Raw genomic sequence first — 14,625 nt, 5'->3', positions numbered from 1 at the left:
TCAACACACCTTTTTTACTATACAAGACACAACCCCTTTTCAACAGACCAGTAAGACCTATCAAGAATTCAATACGTCAAATATTCGTACACAACAGTACAACCCTGATGCCACTATCTACTTCAAAGTGAATTAGCAGATAGCTGGAAATTGCTAAACTAGGGTCGCAACCTTATCATCTCATCTGTAGCCCATGCCAGTTGTACAAGAGCAGAATAATGATAAAAGCTGTTATATATGAACATTAAAAAGCAAGTCATAAATACACATTTTGATGATGATTTGCCTGATTTAAAAACAATTTGTTTTTGTCATTTTTATGTTTCTTCGTGTGAATTTTATTTAAAGATAAAAAAAAAATCTTTTTTTTATTGCGTTTTGTAAAATGTGTAAACCTTAAGTCATTATTAATGTAGTAAATGAGTTATTTCTCATTCATAATATATCTGACAATAAGGTTTATATTATTACTATTATCATTCTACAAACGCAGCGCCCACAAGATTAAGTAAAATAAACTGTGAGAATAGAAAGATGTAATAAATAAAGCATAACCTTGAACAATCAACAAGTCTAGTAAAGTGATAAAGGCATACAAAGAAAAGCGTGGGTGTCTTCCTGAACATTAGTAAAGGTATCCAATAGATACTAAAGTGACCCACGCTTTTCTTTATAGTTACTTAAATAGTAGTGTATAATTTATTTTCTACTTTTTAGTGCATTAGTACATAAAAGCTTGTTATTAAAACGTTTTTTATGAAAAGAAATTTTTATTGTTTTTTTCAGGCTTAAAGGAACCAAAGTTTAATTTCAATGTTTTTCTGTCAGATATGTTTATTTGGGAGGGGGGGGGGGGGAGACTTTACTGACTGTATGACATCATTTGTCATATTTGTTAAGAAAGACTTTACTAATTGTATGACATCATTTGTCATATTTGTTGGGAAAGATTTTAATAACTCAGTTATAGAGTGAGTAACATGCACGAGCATCTATTGACGTTTCTCTTTTAGTCATTGATCTGCTTATTTGTGATGAATGGTAATTACAGACAATACTTTAACTATGGTGCTCTAAAACTATCAACAATTGACGAAGTGTGCGACGAAATACGTTCACACGTATCAGGACGACATTAAAAGCCAGAATCTCTCCACGTCTGGTTAGTGTATAGTGGTCTTTAGTTTTGCTTCAGCGATCCTTAAAACATCTCTAATTCTACTCCATCATGAAAGTTTATCGTTACAGTAAATTTCAAAATACGGGTTTTAAAAATGATCAAAATTAACAACACAACAAAATTAAATTACACAAACTAAAAGTTGTAGGACTGACACGTCACTTCCTTTATCCGTGCCTGCATTTGATTGGCCGACAACTTACAGCAGACGGGAGAAATGTTGCCTACTAGGTGCTGGTCTATGGTAAGTCTTCTAAGGACATTACAACAATAAAGTAAATAACTGCAGCTATATTTAAAACAGTTATTAGATTATTGATTTTGTATCTGTTATTAGCGTATAGAGTTTTTAAAGTCAGGTGACACCAACAGACTTATCTTTGTTCAAGACAAATCACATATGTTATGTGACAGATACAATAACTTATCACAAATCACACAGATTATGGGACAGATACAATTCCTTATCACAAATCACACAGATTATGGGACAGATACAATTACTTATCACAAATCACACAAGTTATGGGACAGATACAATAACTTATCACAAATCACACAGATAATGTGACAGATACAATTCCTTATCACAAATCACACAGGTTATGGGATAGATACAATTCCTTATCACAAATCACACAGATTATGGGACAGATACAATTCCTTATCACAAATCACACAGGTTATGGGACAGACACAATTCCTTATCACTAATCACAAGGGTTATGGGATAGATACAATTCCTTATCACAAATCACACAGATTATGGGACAGATACAATTCCTTATCACAAATCACACAGGTTATGGGACAGACACAATTCCTTATCACTAATCACAAGGGTTATGGGATAGATACAATTCCTTATCACAAATCACACAGATTATGGGACAGATACAATGACTGATTTTCTTGACGTCACAAAACACGACCTAACCTCTTTATTCTTTAAAAAAAAACCCTCTATATAAAACCAATCAACTTTAACTTCCTGTTTCTGTCCGTGTGTTAATGAGGCGACGACCGTGTACAATGACAACATACTTTGACCTAGCTAATATGTTGGAGCTTCCAAAACAAGATAAAACGTACATTTTACAACACCAAATTTAAATTTGTACTTCACAATAAAATGATTTTAAAAAATGTATATTGCTGAATTTCGTTTTTTACTGAAACTAATAAAATAAATGTTTAATACAGGCACTAGTGCAACATAGTGTTGTTATTGACTTTATACCTCTTGTATCTTGTGTTGAAGCTTATAACAAAAATAATCTATATAATGACCTGCACTATATCGTGTTATTAACTTTATACCTTTTGTATCTCGTATTATAAATGATCTATATGAGGGCCTGTATAGTATCGCGTTAAATCATGTCTTACACATGTTGAAATAACTAGACATACGTTATTGTATGTAGTTACTTGATTAACAAATATGGGTTGAGTTAGTGGATGGTTAAATTATAGTACTTAAATGTGATGTCTAAGGCCAGTTAAACTCAGTGGACATTGTAACAATAGTGTACATTGTAGTTCTAGTTATTTGAGCTCTCTTTTACTTGAAATAATATTCTGTCTCTAATATGGGCCATCAGTCTCTCAGATTTTAGACCCCCAAACACCAGTCTCAGTTGCACCTTGTGTAATTCATGATTCAAGTAATTCACCCAACACTGCCATTCCGCCAAAGATTCTATGTAAACATTCCGTCAAACACCTTAAACCATTTATAAACTTCATAGAGCCACTAGATAGACATCGAGAAATAAAATGACACCATCGCTTAGATAAAAGTTCCAGTTTTTTTTAGTTCTCATACGATTTTACAATCGTCAGTATTCAACAAGCTGGGGTGTTAAATATGACAGTAGCGGCTTTGATGTTGGGTGTCATTTAAAAAAATATTAGAACATTGTACCGGTTAATTAAAGTCACCTTTAACAAAACTCGTTGAAACATGTTCAGTACATGTTTGTTTTAAAGTTAACCATGCATGGTACACTGTTTATATTAGCGCCAGTAAGAACCTGTTGAATGTGGGCTGGCATTGCTTTATCTAATACGTCGTTGTCACGTCACGTGATTTTAAGTTTTTGAATCAACGCTTGAATAACATTAGCCTGACTGTTGACGTTACTGTAAGGAACAAAGCAGAACCTTGTGCTATTGTGTGCACCAACCACTAAGATAAAACACCGCGGCTATAGACAGACTGTTGACGTTACTGTAAGGAACAAAGCAGAACATTGTGCTATTGTGTGCACCAACCACTAAGATAAAACACCGCGGCTATAGACAGACTGTTGACGTTACTGTAAGGAACAAAGCAGAACCTTGTGCTATTGTGTGCACCAACCACTAAGATAAAACACCGCGGCTATAGACAGACTGTTGACGTTACTGTAAGGAACAAAGCAGAACCTTGTGCCATTGTGTGCACCAACCACTCAGATAATACACCGCGGCTATAGACTGACTGTTGACGTTACTGTAAGGAACAAAGCAGAACCTTGTGCTATTGTGTGCACCAACCACCGCGGCTATAGACAGACTGTTGACGTTACTGTAAGGAACAAAGCAGAACCTTGTGCTATTGTGTGCACCAACCACTAAGAAAAAACACCGCGGCTATAGCCTGACTGTTGACGTTACTGTAAGGAACAAAGCAGAACCTTGTGCTATTGTGTGCACCAACCACCAAGAAAAAACACCGCGGCTATAGCCTGACTGTTGACGTTACTGTAAGGAACAAAGCAGAACCTTGTGCTATTGTGTGCACCAACCACTAAGAAAAAACACCGCGGCTATAGACTGACTGTTGACGTTACTGTAAGGAACAAAGCAGAACCTTGTGCTATTGTGTGCACCAACCACTAAGATAAAACACCGCGGCTATAGCCTGACTGTTGACGTTACTGTAAGGAACAAAGCAGAACCTTGTGCTATTGTGTGCACCAACCACTAAGAAAAAAAGTTGCAAGAAAATGACTTCCTTAGAGACACATTCAAAGAAGGGCGGATGGGTTTTCATACGTTTTTGCACAAGGAAGACTTTCCTAACATTAAAACTTTTGCATCAAAGTACCTTTCAAATTTTCGAACTGCATACCTGTGTGAAGAAACATTTTCAAGAATGAAATACGTGAAGAACAAATTGAGAACAAACGTGGACCTCGTGTGGAGGGGGGTGGACACTTGAAATGTGTATATATTTCTATATAAATTATATTTCGTTAGGGGGAGAGGGGAGGTAAACTTTTTTCGGGGGGGGGGGGGGGGCACGACCCTGAAGAGATGACTAAAGGAAGCTCTGGCCCCCGAACTGATATTTGATAGTAAATGTGACCCAGTAAATTGAACCAAAAGAAAACGACCAAAGTAAATTGGACCACATGAAAACTTGACCAAAGTTAATTGGACCAAAAGAAAACGACCAAACTAAACTGGACCCCACTTTACTTCTCTAGAGCGCAAAAGGAGATAACAAAATTAAAAACTAGCTTTCTCACGACCATCTCGCCGTCACTGTTGTCACGGTTGCTTGATTTCTTAATGAGCGTAAACCAGTAGCGTAGCGAGGGGGGGGGGGGGGGGGGGCGGCGTGGGGACATATGTCCCCGGGCGCCGACCTTAGGGGGCGCCAAAATGGGTTGGAAAAATAAATTGAAAGGCTGAGGGGGTGGAAATCGAAAGTTTGAGATGGGGGGTGCAAATAGAAATCTTGAGGGGGGGGGGGGTGGTGCAAATCGAAAGTTTGAGGGGGGTGCAAATCGAAATCTTGAGGGGGGGGGGTGCAAATCGAAAAGTTTGTCCCCGGGCGCAGGGAAGGGTCGCTACGCCTCTGGCGTAAACCAGAAAGAAGGGGCAGAGAAATGTCTTGTAAGAGATCGCAAGCTACGGGTGGTGTTTATAAAAAATATAAATATTGGAAAGTAAAGAAAAAGTATATTCAACCAGATATTTGTTGTCATGCAGCTTTATTTGATTTTAAATTGAAAAAAATAATAAAATAAATTTAGCCAAAAGGTGTTATAAATAAAAAAAAATATATATTAGTTAAATGCTTTTTCGCAATTGTTTGTTTGTTGGTATGAATATAGGATTATATATGTATGATTATAGAGGATTGTGGGCTTTGTAGTTTTTCTTCAAAGAATTATGACGGCGACAGCATGTGTTTGATTGTATAAGAAAAAGAACTCGCCCTTGAAAATGGTTTAAAAAATTCAATTAAAAATAACTATTATATATATAAAAAAGGTTTCGAAACATTTCGAGCACCCTATTTGGTCCCCAGCCACCACAGTACATTTTGGAGGATCGGTCAAAAAGTTACGTTTCCTCTATTTGGCTATCAAAGGGGGGCAACGAGTCACAAAAGTCTTTAATATTTGAAGTTAAGCCTATACTTTACAGTTTTTGTAATGGATGTTAATGTTTGCAGAAGAGAGTGATATAGTGACTGTAAGATAACCATAACGCAGCTATAGTATTTTTTTCCAAACCAAACATGAATGCACGTAATAAAAATTTAAAGTTTTTAAAAATATTGATTATTGTCGGCTGTTGGCCCCTTAAACGGCGTTCCTCTACTCGCAGTGCGGGGTCTGTCAGCATTGTCCCAGGACCGTTAGACTGTTCAGTCGCTAGATTTACATTGTGGCTCATCCAAGGACCGTTAGACTGTTCAGTCTCTAGATCTACATTGTGACTCATCCCAAGCCGAAAAGGCTTATGGGACAGGCCCGTCGCTGGTGCGATAATAGGGCCGGTAACCGATGACCTCGGATCTTTTTACCCTGACCACTGCCCTTGCTCAGTGCACCTGCACGCTAACCCTCACCCTGGGTATAAGCGTCCAAGAAATTAGCAGTTATTGCTTCTTAACAGAAGGTATTTGATTATTTTAAAAACTAGACATATATAATATCGACCTTTATTGTCGTGTCATATGTTTTATTGTCAGCATTTGATGTATTTTTACTAGTATCTACATTGTTGTAATTTTCCATCAAATTGAGTTGTATTTAATGAGTACCTCTCGTTACTACATTCCCCAGCAATGTCCTATGACCTATCCTACAAATGTAACTCTTGTTATGTTTTTTATGCTGTTTATGTTAGCAATATTTAGTAGGCCATGCATTCTATTTACAGCGTCCTAGGTCGGGGACCAATCCATTACAATGCTATTATAACAGACAAGACGAGCGCATGTGTAAGCGCCGAAATCTTAAGCTATTACAAAGTTATGTAAACTCTATATGTATGACAAAAACTGATAATTAAGGCAACACATACACAACAAAATTGTAATAAATCTATTCATAACTTTACAGGTTATTAGTGTTACTATTTAACTATAAGTTGTACTGTATTAACGGTAGAGGGGTGACTTAGACCCTTACCTGTTGATATATATATATATATATATATATATATATATATATATATATATATATATATATATATAGTAAAACGGTACGATTTACTTTTTACCATTGACAGTTGCAAAAACCAGGACACCCCAATGTTTACGTGTCAGTCAATGACTACAAATAAAAACTACTCCATATTTAACTTGACAGGGTCAACTTCTAGAAATATAGTCAATGACTACAAATAAAACTACTCCATATTTAACTTGACAGGGTCAACTTCTAGAAATATAGTCAATGACTACAAATAAAACTACTCCATATTTAACTTGACAGGGTCAACTTCTAGAAATATAGTCAATGACTACAAATAAAACTACTCCATATTTAACTTGACAGGGTCAACTTCTACTAGATCTAGCAGTAATGTATACAACATTAAACTGTGATAGGTAGGTTACAATATTTTAATGGTAATACCATTTGTCAAGTGGTTTTCAGGTGGGTAAAAAGGTGTATGGGACACAACTCGTACATGCTAAAATACGGCTTGTTTAGTTCTAAATTACATTTAGAATTATATTTTTTCAAACTTTTATTAGTAAACATATGATTTCCTGAAATCTGTTTGTAATAAATATTGGAATTCAATTTTGAAGTTTATTATTAAGCAAGTTTGTTTTGGTGTTGGGTGGGTTGCAATTAAATCAGGAGGACGAATTTCTATAGAAACGTCTATTTTTTTTTAAAAAAAAAGAGAAAATTTTTTTATTTAACAACAACAACAATACTAACAACTCTCAATTGTTATAACAGAGTTAAAGTTAATTAATTTTTCTTCTATGAAGATCGTATAGGAATTAGGTGTTTTCTTGTTGCTAAAAACCCGAGCAACATGAACATATGTTCATAAAATAACTTGGCTAAATACTTATTTTAACCCTAGTAATTTAAAGAAGAACAGTAGATCTATATTAAATCGTCCTGTTGGCTATATTCCACTTGGCAAACGGCTATTTCGTATTCTATTATAACAGTATTTCTCTAGCGCCATATACACCTTTTCAAGTGTTAAACGATCAATAAAATTAATCAATTTTTTTCATCGATTTGCTGACGTCAGTTGACACACTTGGATATCTTCCAGAAAATTCTAAATCCTTCTGTTGACTGCCTCATTTATTTTAAAGACAGTGTCTCGTCACGTGACTCAATTAATCTGAAGTCAATACGTATGACTGTCGCGGTATAGAACTGGATTTGGTTTGTTAGAATCTAGCTGGAAACACTCCAAATATATTTGTATCTCACCTTTACCAAACATTTACTTTACTTGCTTTCACTGTACTACACACGTGTCTCATTTGTGCTAAAAAAGCACTGTACTGTCCTGAACCAGTACTTCATGTGTACTACACAAGTACTTTACCTGACCACAGCGGTACTTCATATGTGCTATGCAAGTAGCCTCCTTACCTGTGTAACACATGAATCTCACCTGCGAAAAAAATACTTTACCTGGAGCACACAAGTATTTTACCTATGTAATCCAGCATGAATGATTGAATGATAAAAAATTCGATCGACTGATCAGGCGAACGAACGAATGAACTGAATGGCCGATAAATTGAATGGCTGAATGACTGAATGACTGAACTAATTGTAGTGCTGACGGAAAGACTATACATGTTATGCGATCTGCCACCCAACAGTTTGACAAGACAACTGACTTACTAAATGACTGTACGACTCTATGACGGTTTGACGGTATGACTGAATGACTGAATGACTGAATACTCTAATGAATGATCGACTGATTGACTGATTGACTGACTGACTTACTGAATGACTGAACGTCTTAACAACTGATCGACTTACCAACTGAGTCACTTACTGAATGAATGTATTACACACACATATTGTGGTGTATAAACTTGTCTCTACTCTCTAAAGCCCCGAGACTGGTAAAAAAAAATCACAGTGTAAATGACAGAACCCTACCCTAGATAATATATTGATTTAAAGAGCAGAATGTATGTTTCATTTTTATTCTAAGGACAACATGTTGTATTTGGGGAAGTAGGAGATAAGGTGAATTATTTTGATGAAGAACGGTCAACTGATCGGATCATATTATTGAAAAAAATATATTTTTAAATTTGAAAATCCCAACAGTATATAATTATATATATATATATATATATATATATATATATATATATATATATATATATATGTATATATATATATATATATATATATATATATATAAATACATATATATATATATATATTTGTATATATATATATATGTATATATGTATATATTATTATGTATATATATATATGTGTGTGTGTATGTGTGTATTTATGTGTGTATATATGACGCGTATGTGAGTGTTTGTGTGTTTGTGTATTAAAGTTTATTTTCTTTCTTATGTTCATATTCATCCGACATACATCCAGATGTGGATGTGTATGTAGCTGTACATACATATAAACATACACACAATCATACAACTAGCCTAGAGTAAGATGTCAGCTAGCTTAACTTACCGTTTCAAAACTTACCACGACCTTCGTCAGAGCTCGGGTAATGGGAAAGTATTTATTCACCAGGAACTTTTTAAAATCTGATTTGATTTTTCAAGAAAATCTTCTTTAGAAATTACAACATTGATATAGATGTAAATGTCGAGCTAAATTAAGCAGAGGTCGTCCATAGTCCAAGTTCACTGAAGCGTGACGATTATTGATTTTGTAAGCCTGTCACAGACGATTCAATAACAGCATTTTAGTTTTTAATTTTTAATATTGCACTTGTATGATCAATATATCCATTGATGTGATAGATGGAAAAATCCTACGTGTAGGCCCTATGTCTAGAGAACAAAAACTGTATACATATACATATGTATTCTAATGTGACCGTTAGTGTGTCGTCGTCGTCCACGTCAGTACAGGCTAGAGTTGACCTATTCTCGTGTTTTGAAATGTTGACGGATCCATACAAGACATTCAAATATTCTTTACCGTCTTGATGAAGTCACCAACTGAATGACTGTTTAATGTTTAAAAACATTTGATCTTGTGCAAAAACAAAAAAATCAATCATCGAACACCAACGTAGCGTTCAAAATTCAATCGATAAATCTTGAGATATGGCATAAATAACCTACAGACCGCCGTGTAAACCACACGTACAAAACACAGTTCAAAGGATCTCTGCCAAATATATATAAGACTGGCGCAAAAGAAACGTTTTAAACTTTAAGTTTTTGGAATTCTTCCAAAAATGTGTTTACCATTATTTGTTCAACAACCTAGCCGTTTAAGTAAAACGACAACTTCTGACATGTAACTCAGTATTCAACTAAAAAAAGATTCTTTGGTTTTCGCAAGTTCTATCTCAAGTTGTCTTAACACAGTTTTAAGCTATAAACGTTTTAAGACTATTGAAACACTTATGAACATTGACACAATGCAGAAGTGTGACATGAATTTTAGATTGTATTAACGGAACTTGACACAGTGTAGGACTGTGAGATCAAGAAAACAATGATTGTTACCTCAATAAATAAAAAGCTTTACATGACCTGTAGAGATGGGATGGTGTGGTCGAGTGGTAGAGCACATGCCACTAAACTTCTCCATATTGTGTATAGGGCGTTTTTAAATCCATTTTAGTCTAATGTATTCCTGGCAACACTTTAATTATACTAGTGATGTCACTAAATCACAAATTCAGGTGAACTCTACTTTATCTGCACTGTTAACAATCACGTCCGATAGATTTACTGTCCGTATTGTCCACAAATACAGAAAATCTTACCGTGTAGGTTTTTTTTCAATGCACCAGCCGATGTTGTCATCTCTATAAATACGTGTGTCACTTGTCTAGACTTATGTAGCCAGTCTCACCAAAATAGGATTATATACATGTGTAGGGACAGGGGGGCTAACTAAAATTTTCATTTAAAATCTAATTTGATTTTGATGCTACATCTAAATATACTCTTTGAATTTCCACTTAGTCATCAGAGCTTAATGATGCTACATCTAAATATACTCTTTGAACTGCCACTTAGTCATCAGACCTTAATGATGCTACATCTAAATATACTCTTTGAATTGCCACTTAGTCATCAGACCTTAATGATGCTACATCTAAATATACTCTTTGAATTGCCACTTAGTCATCAGACCTTAATGATGCTACATCTAAATATACTCTTTGAATTGCCACTTAGTCATCAGACCTTAATGATGCTACATCTAAATATACTCTTTGAATTGCCACTTAGTCATCAGACCTTAATGATGCTACATCTAAATATACTCTTCGAATTGCCACTTAGCCATCAGACCTTAATGATGCTACTTCTAAATATACTATACACTATCTCCGGTAGAGAAGTGACACAGACCCTCCTACCCGTTTAATTGCATTAATTTACTGATGTTCATCACTAACACGGTAAAATCTACTATTTACCGTTAACATGTTTACATCAATAGGTGTCTATGTCTACAGGTGCCCGTGTCTACAGGTGTCAATGTCTACAGTTGTCCATGTCTAAATGTGTCAGTATCTACAGTTGCCTATGTCTAAAGGTGTCCATGTCAAATGTGTCAATGTCTACAGGTGTCCATGTCAACAGGTGTCTACGTCTACAGGTGTCAATGTCTGCAGGTGTCCATGTTTACACGTGCCCATGTCTTTATCCTGCCCTAAGTGTGGTTACAACGATTTATAGTACAGGGTAAAAGCTCATGTTAAATTCTCACAAAATATTTACACCAGTCTCCAGTAGTATGAGTTACTAAGTGAACAGATCAATGACAGAAACAGAGATAGCCATTCGCATGGGGTGATATATATATATATATATATATATATATATATATATATATATATATATATATATATATATATATATACATACATATATATATATATATATATATATATATATATATATACATACATATATATATATATATATATATATATATATATATATATATATATATATATATATATATATATATATATATACTACATATATATATATATATATATATATACATATATATATATATATATATATATATATATATATATATATATATATATATATATATATATTCATATATATATATGTATATATATATATATATATATATATATATATATATATATATATATATATATATATATATATATATATATAGAGAGAGAGAGAGAGAGAGAGAGAGAGAGAGAGAGAGAGAGAGAGAGACTGAACCTTTTAAACACTAACACAGATTTGACGAGATTTTGCGAGAGACATAAGTCAGCCATTTTAACTTATCAAAGTAAGAAGAGATTTTTAGATCTTTCATGCTGGCTACTTTATTCTTGTTTATATTGTAGGCCTAAACGAACTTGTCTACGTATTATGTAATAATTTTACTGCTGCTAATGCTTTAGAAATAAATTTTAATACTAAATGTGTAAGGCAAGTATGATTTTAATTTTGAATACCATTACACAACTTTCAACGAGTACGAGTATTGGTAATCTATCGTTTTAGGTACGTAAAATCGCCCGCGACTAGTAATGTGAAAAACAGGTGACTCCTTACATTTTAATAATTATTTCACATTTTGAGGAGGATTTATGTTTTGAAAAATACAAAAATGTTTCCTTGTTTCATTTATGTACCTGTTTTTAAACAAATGAATTAAAACTTTTCAGTAATAAATGAACACCAGCGATGTTTCCAGCAGATGCAACCATGCTCTTTTACTATAGCAGCCATCTTGTTTAAGTTTTATTTTTATAGACTTATAGCGCCAGATTCACGGGGAAGTCACTCTATTTTACAAATGGCTGCTGTTTATATAGCAAATCTTGCTTGCAGACACTGCTGTTTAAAGTTGATTTCTGGCCTATATTGATATATTTAGCCATTGATTTAGGTTTATTATTCATTTATTTATAATATTTGACACAAACATATCCCAATATACTTCTATTACAGCCTTAACAGGGAGGTAACGTTTTCGTACATTAATAGCCGCGGGCGATTTTACGTACCTAAAACGATAGATTACCCGAGTATTATTACGTTTACATTTGAAGGGCATATTGGGCGTGAAAATATGTGTTACACGTAGAATACATTTGTATTTTTGCACATGTTACTGTCTACGTCGTAAGGTAATCGACTACACATCAGCATAGTCGAAGTAATTAATAATAATGAGAAATTTTACTTCACATATTAAAATTTATTATTAGGTCAAAAAAACATGTCATAGCGGGAATTTCCAAAAAGAACGCAATTCCCGTTAGAGCAATTTTTAATCTCCACAGAGAATAAAAAAATCATTTAAGTTATTTTGATTAATTTTGTGTTTGTAAAAGCTTATCGGTGCTAATATCTCAATATTATTATCAATAAAACTAAAAGCTCAACTAATCATATCATAAAATCGAATGTAGACGTCTCAAAACTTCAACAGTTTTTGTGGATCTGTTCTTCTAAGAATGATTTACACTGACTGTTGTCGAGAGAATATTATTTCCACTGTCTGCAGCATTTTTTGTTCGCTTGCTTGTCATTCGTTCATGTGGTGTTAGGTTTATAGGGTGTTGGGGTGTTAGAATTAATGGGGTGTTAGCGTTCATGGGGTGTTGTGGTGTATGGGGTTTTATGGTTCATGGGATGTTGGGATTCATGGGGTGTTGGGGTGTAGGCCTATGGGGTGTCGAGGTTAATGGAGTGTCGGGTTTAATAGGGTGTATGGGGTGTTAGGGTTAATGTGGTGTTATGGTTCATGGATTGTCGAGGTTCATGGGTGTCGACTACAAAGAAAAACACATACACAATACACCCACACGTGTGTCAATATTTTCTTGATTTGAAAGTAAAAAGAAAAACACACACACAATACACCCACACGTGTGTCAATGTTTTAAAAGAAATACATTGTCCGTTGAGGGAGAGATACAACGGGCGCTAAGTTGATAATATGGCAGTAAAGTATGATGATGTTGAAAAATTTATTTATTGAGAGTTTGGGTTCTTCATTGTCTAGGGGTATATATATATATAGCAACAGAAAATACAACACATACAACACATCAACAACAACAACAATAATAGATTACATATATATATATCTATATATATATATATATATATATATATATATATATATATATATATATATATATATATATATATATATATATATATATATATATATATATATATATATATAGATATGTATACAACACATATATATACAACACAAATAACAATACTCAACACCACGTTCCACGTCCGCAGCCACGTCCAAAGCCACACCACAACTAACTCCTTCACACTGGTACACGCTCTGACACCCGTCACCTGACACACCTCACGTGAACACTTCTCGCTCCATGTCAACACACTCAACCAAGGGATACAACTATACACTAAAGGGAGGGTACCTGTCGTTCCAGCACACAACACACACACACACACACACACAAGGGACGAAACAGTCCTCAAAAACGGAACCAAATCACCACCTCAACTTAAAATTTAAATAGAAAAGAAAAATATCCAGAATCGCCATTTTAACACATTGATACTAAATATAGACTTAGTCATTCCCCACCATCCATCCTAAGCATGTCTAACGTCATCTTCAACGAAATACAATTTATATAGAAAATATACTTTTACCAGTGTCCGACCGCTCCCAAGAAAATTTAGTCCACCCCTCTACGAAAATTTCAAGTAATTCCCCCCCCCCACCCCATCGGGGAAAAAGTCTGAAAAAAAAAACACTGGTCGCATTTGTAGTTCTTACAGGCTAAAGGTAAACCCTACTTCTATAATATAAACAAGTTTCCTAGTTTTGACCGCTAAAACTCACTCATGAAAATAGTGTTTCTTTCAATTTTTATTTCTCCTTGTTTGGGGGGAGGGCAATATACATTTCTTGAGGGGGATGCGGAATAAATTCTCACAGGGGGTGATTATTAAATATTTCGGGGGGGGGGGGGGCTGAAACTGG

This window comes from Physella acuta, unplaced genomic scaffold (genome assembly GCF_028476545.2).
Source record: "Physella acuta isolate Inbredline_101_S28 unplaced genomic scaffold, ASM2847654v3 ptg000186l, whole genome shotgun sequence".
NCBI lineage: Eukaryota > Metazoa > Mollusca > Gastropoda > Physidae > Physella > Physella acuta.
The sequence above is the reverse complement of the archived record's forward strand: the minus strand, read 5'-3'. Positions refer to the sequence as shown.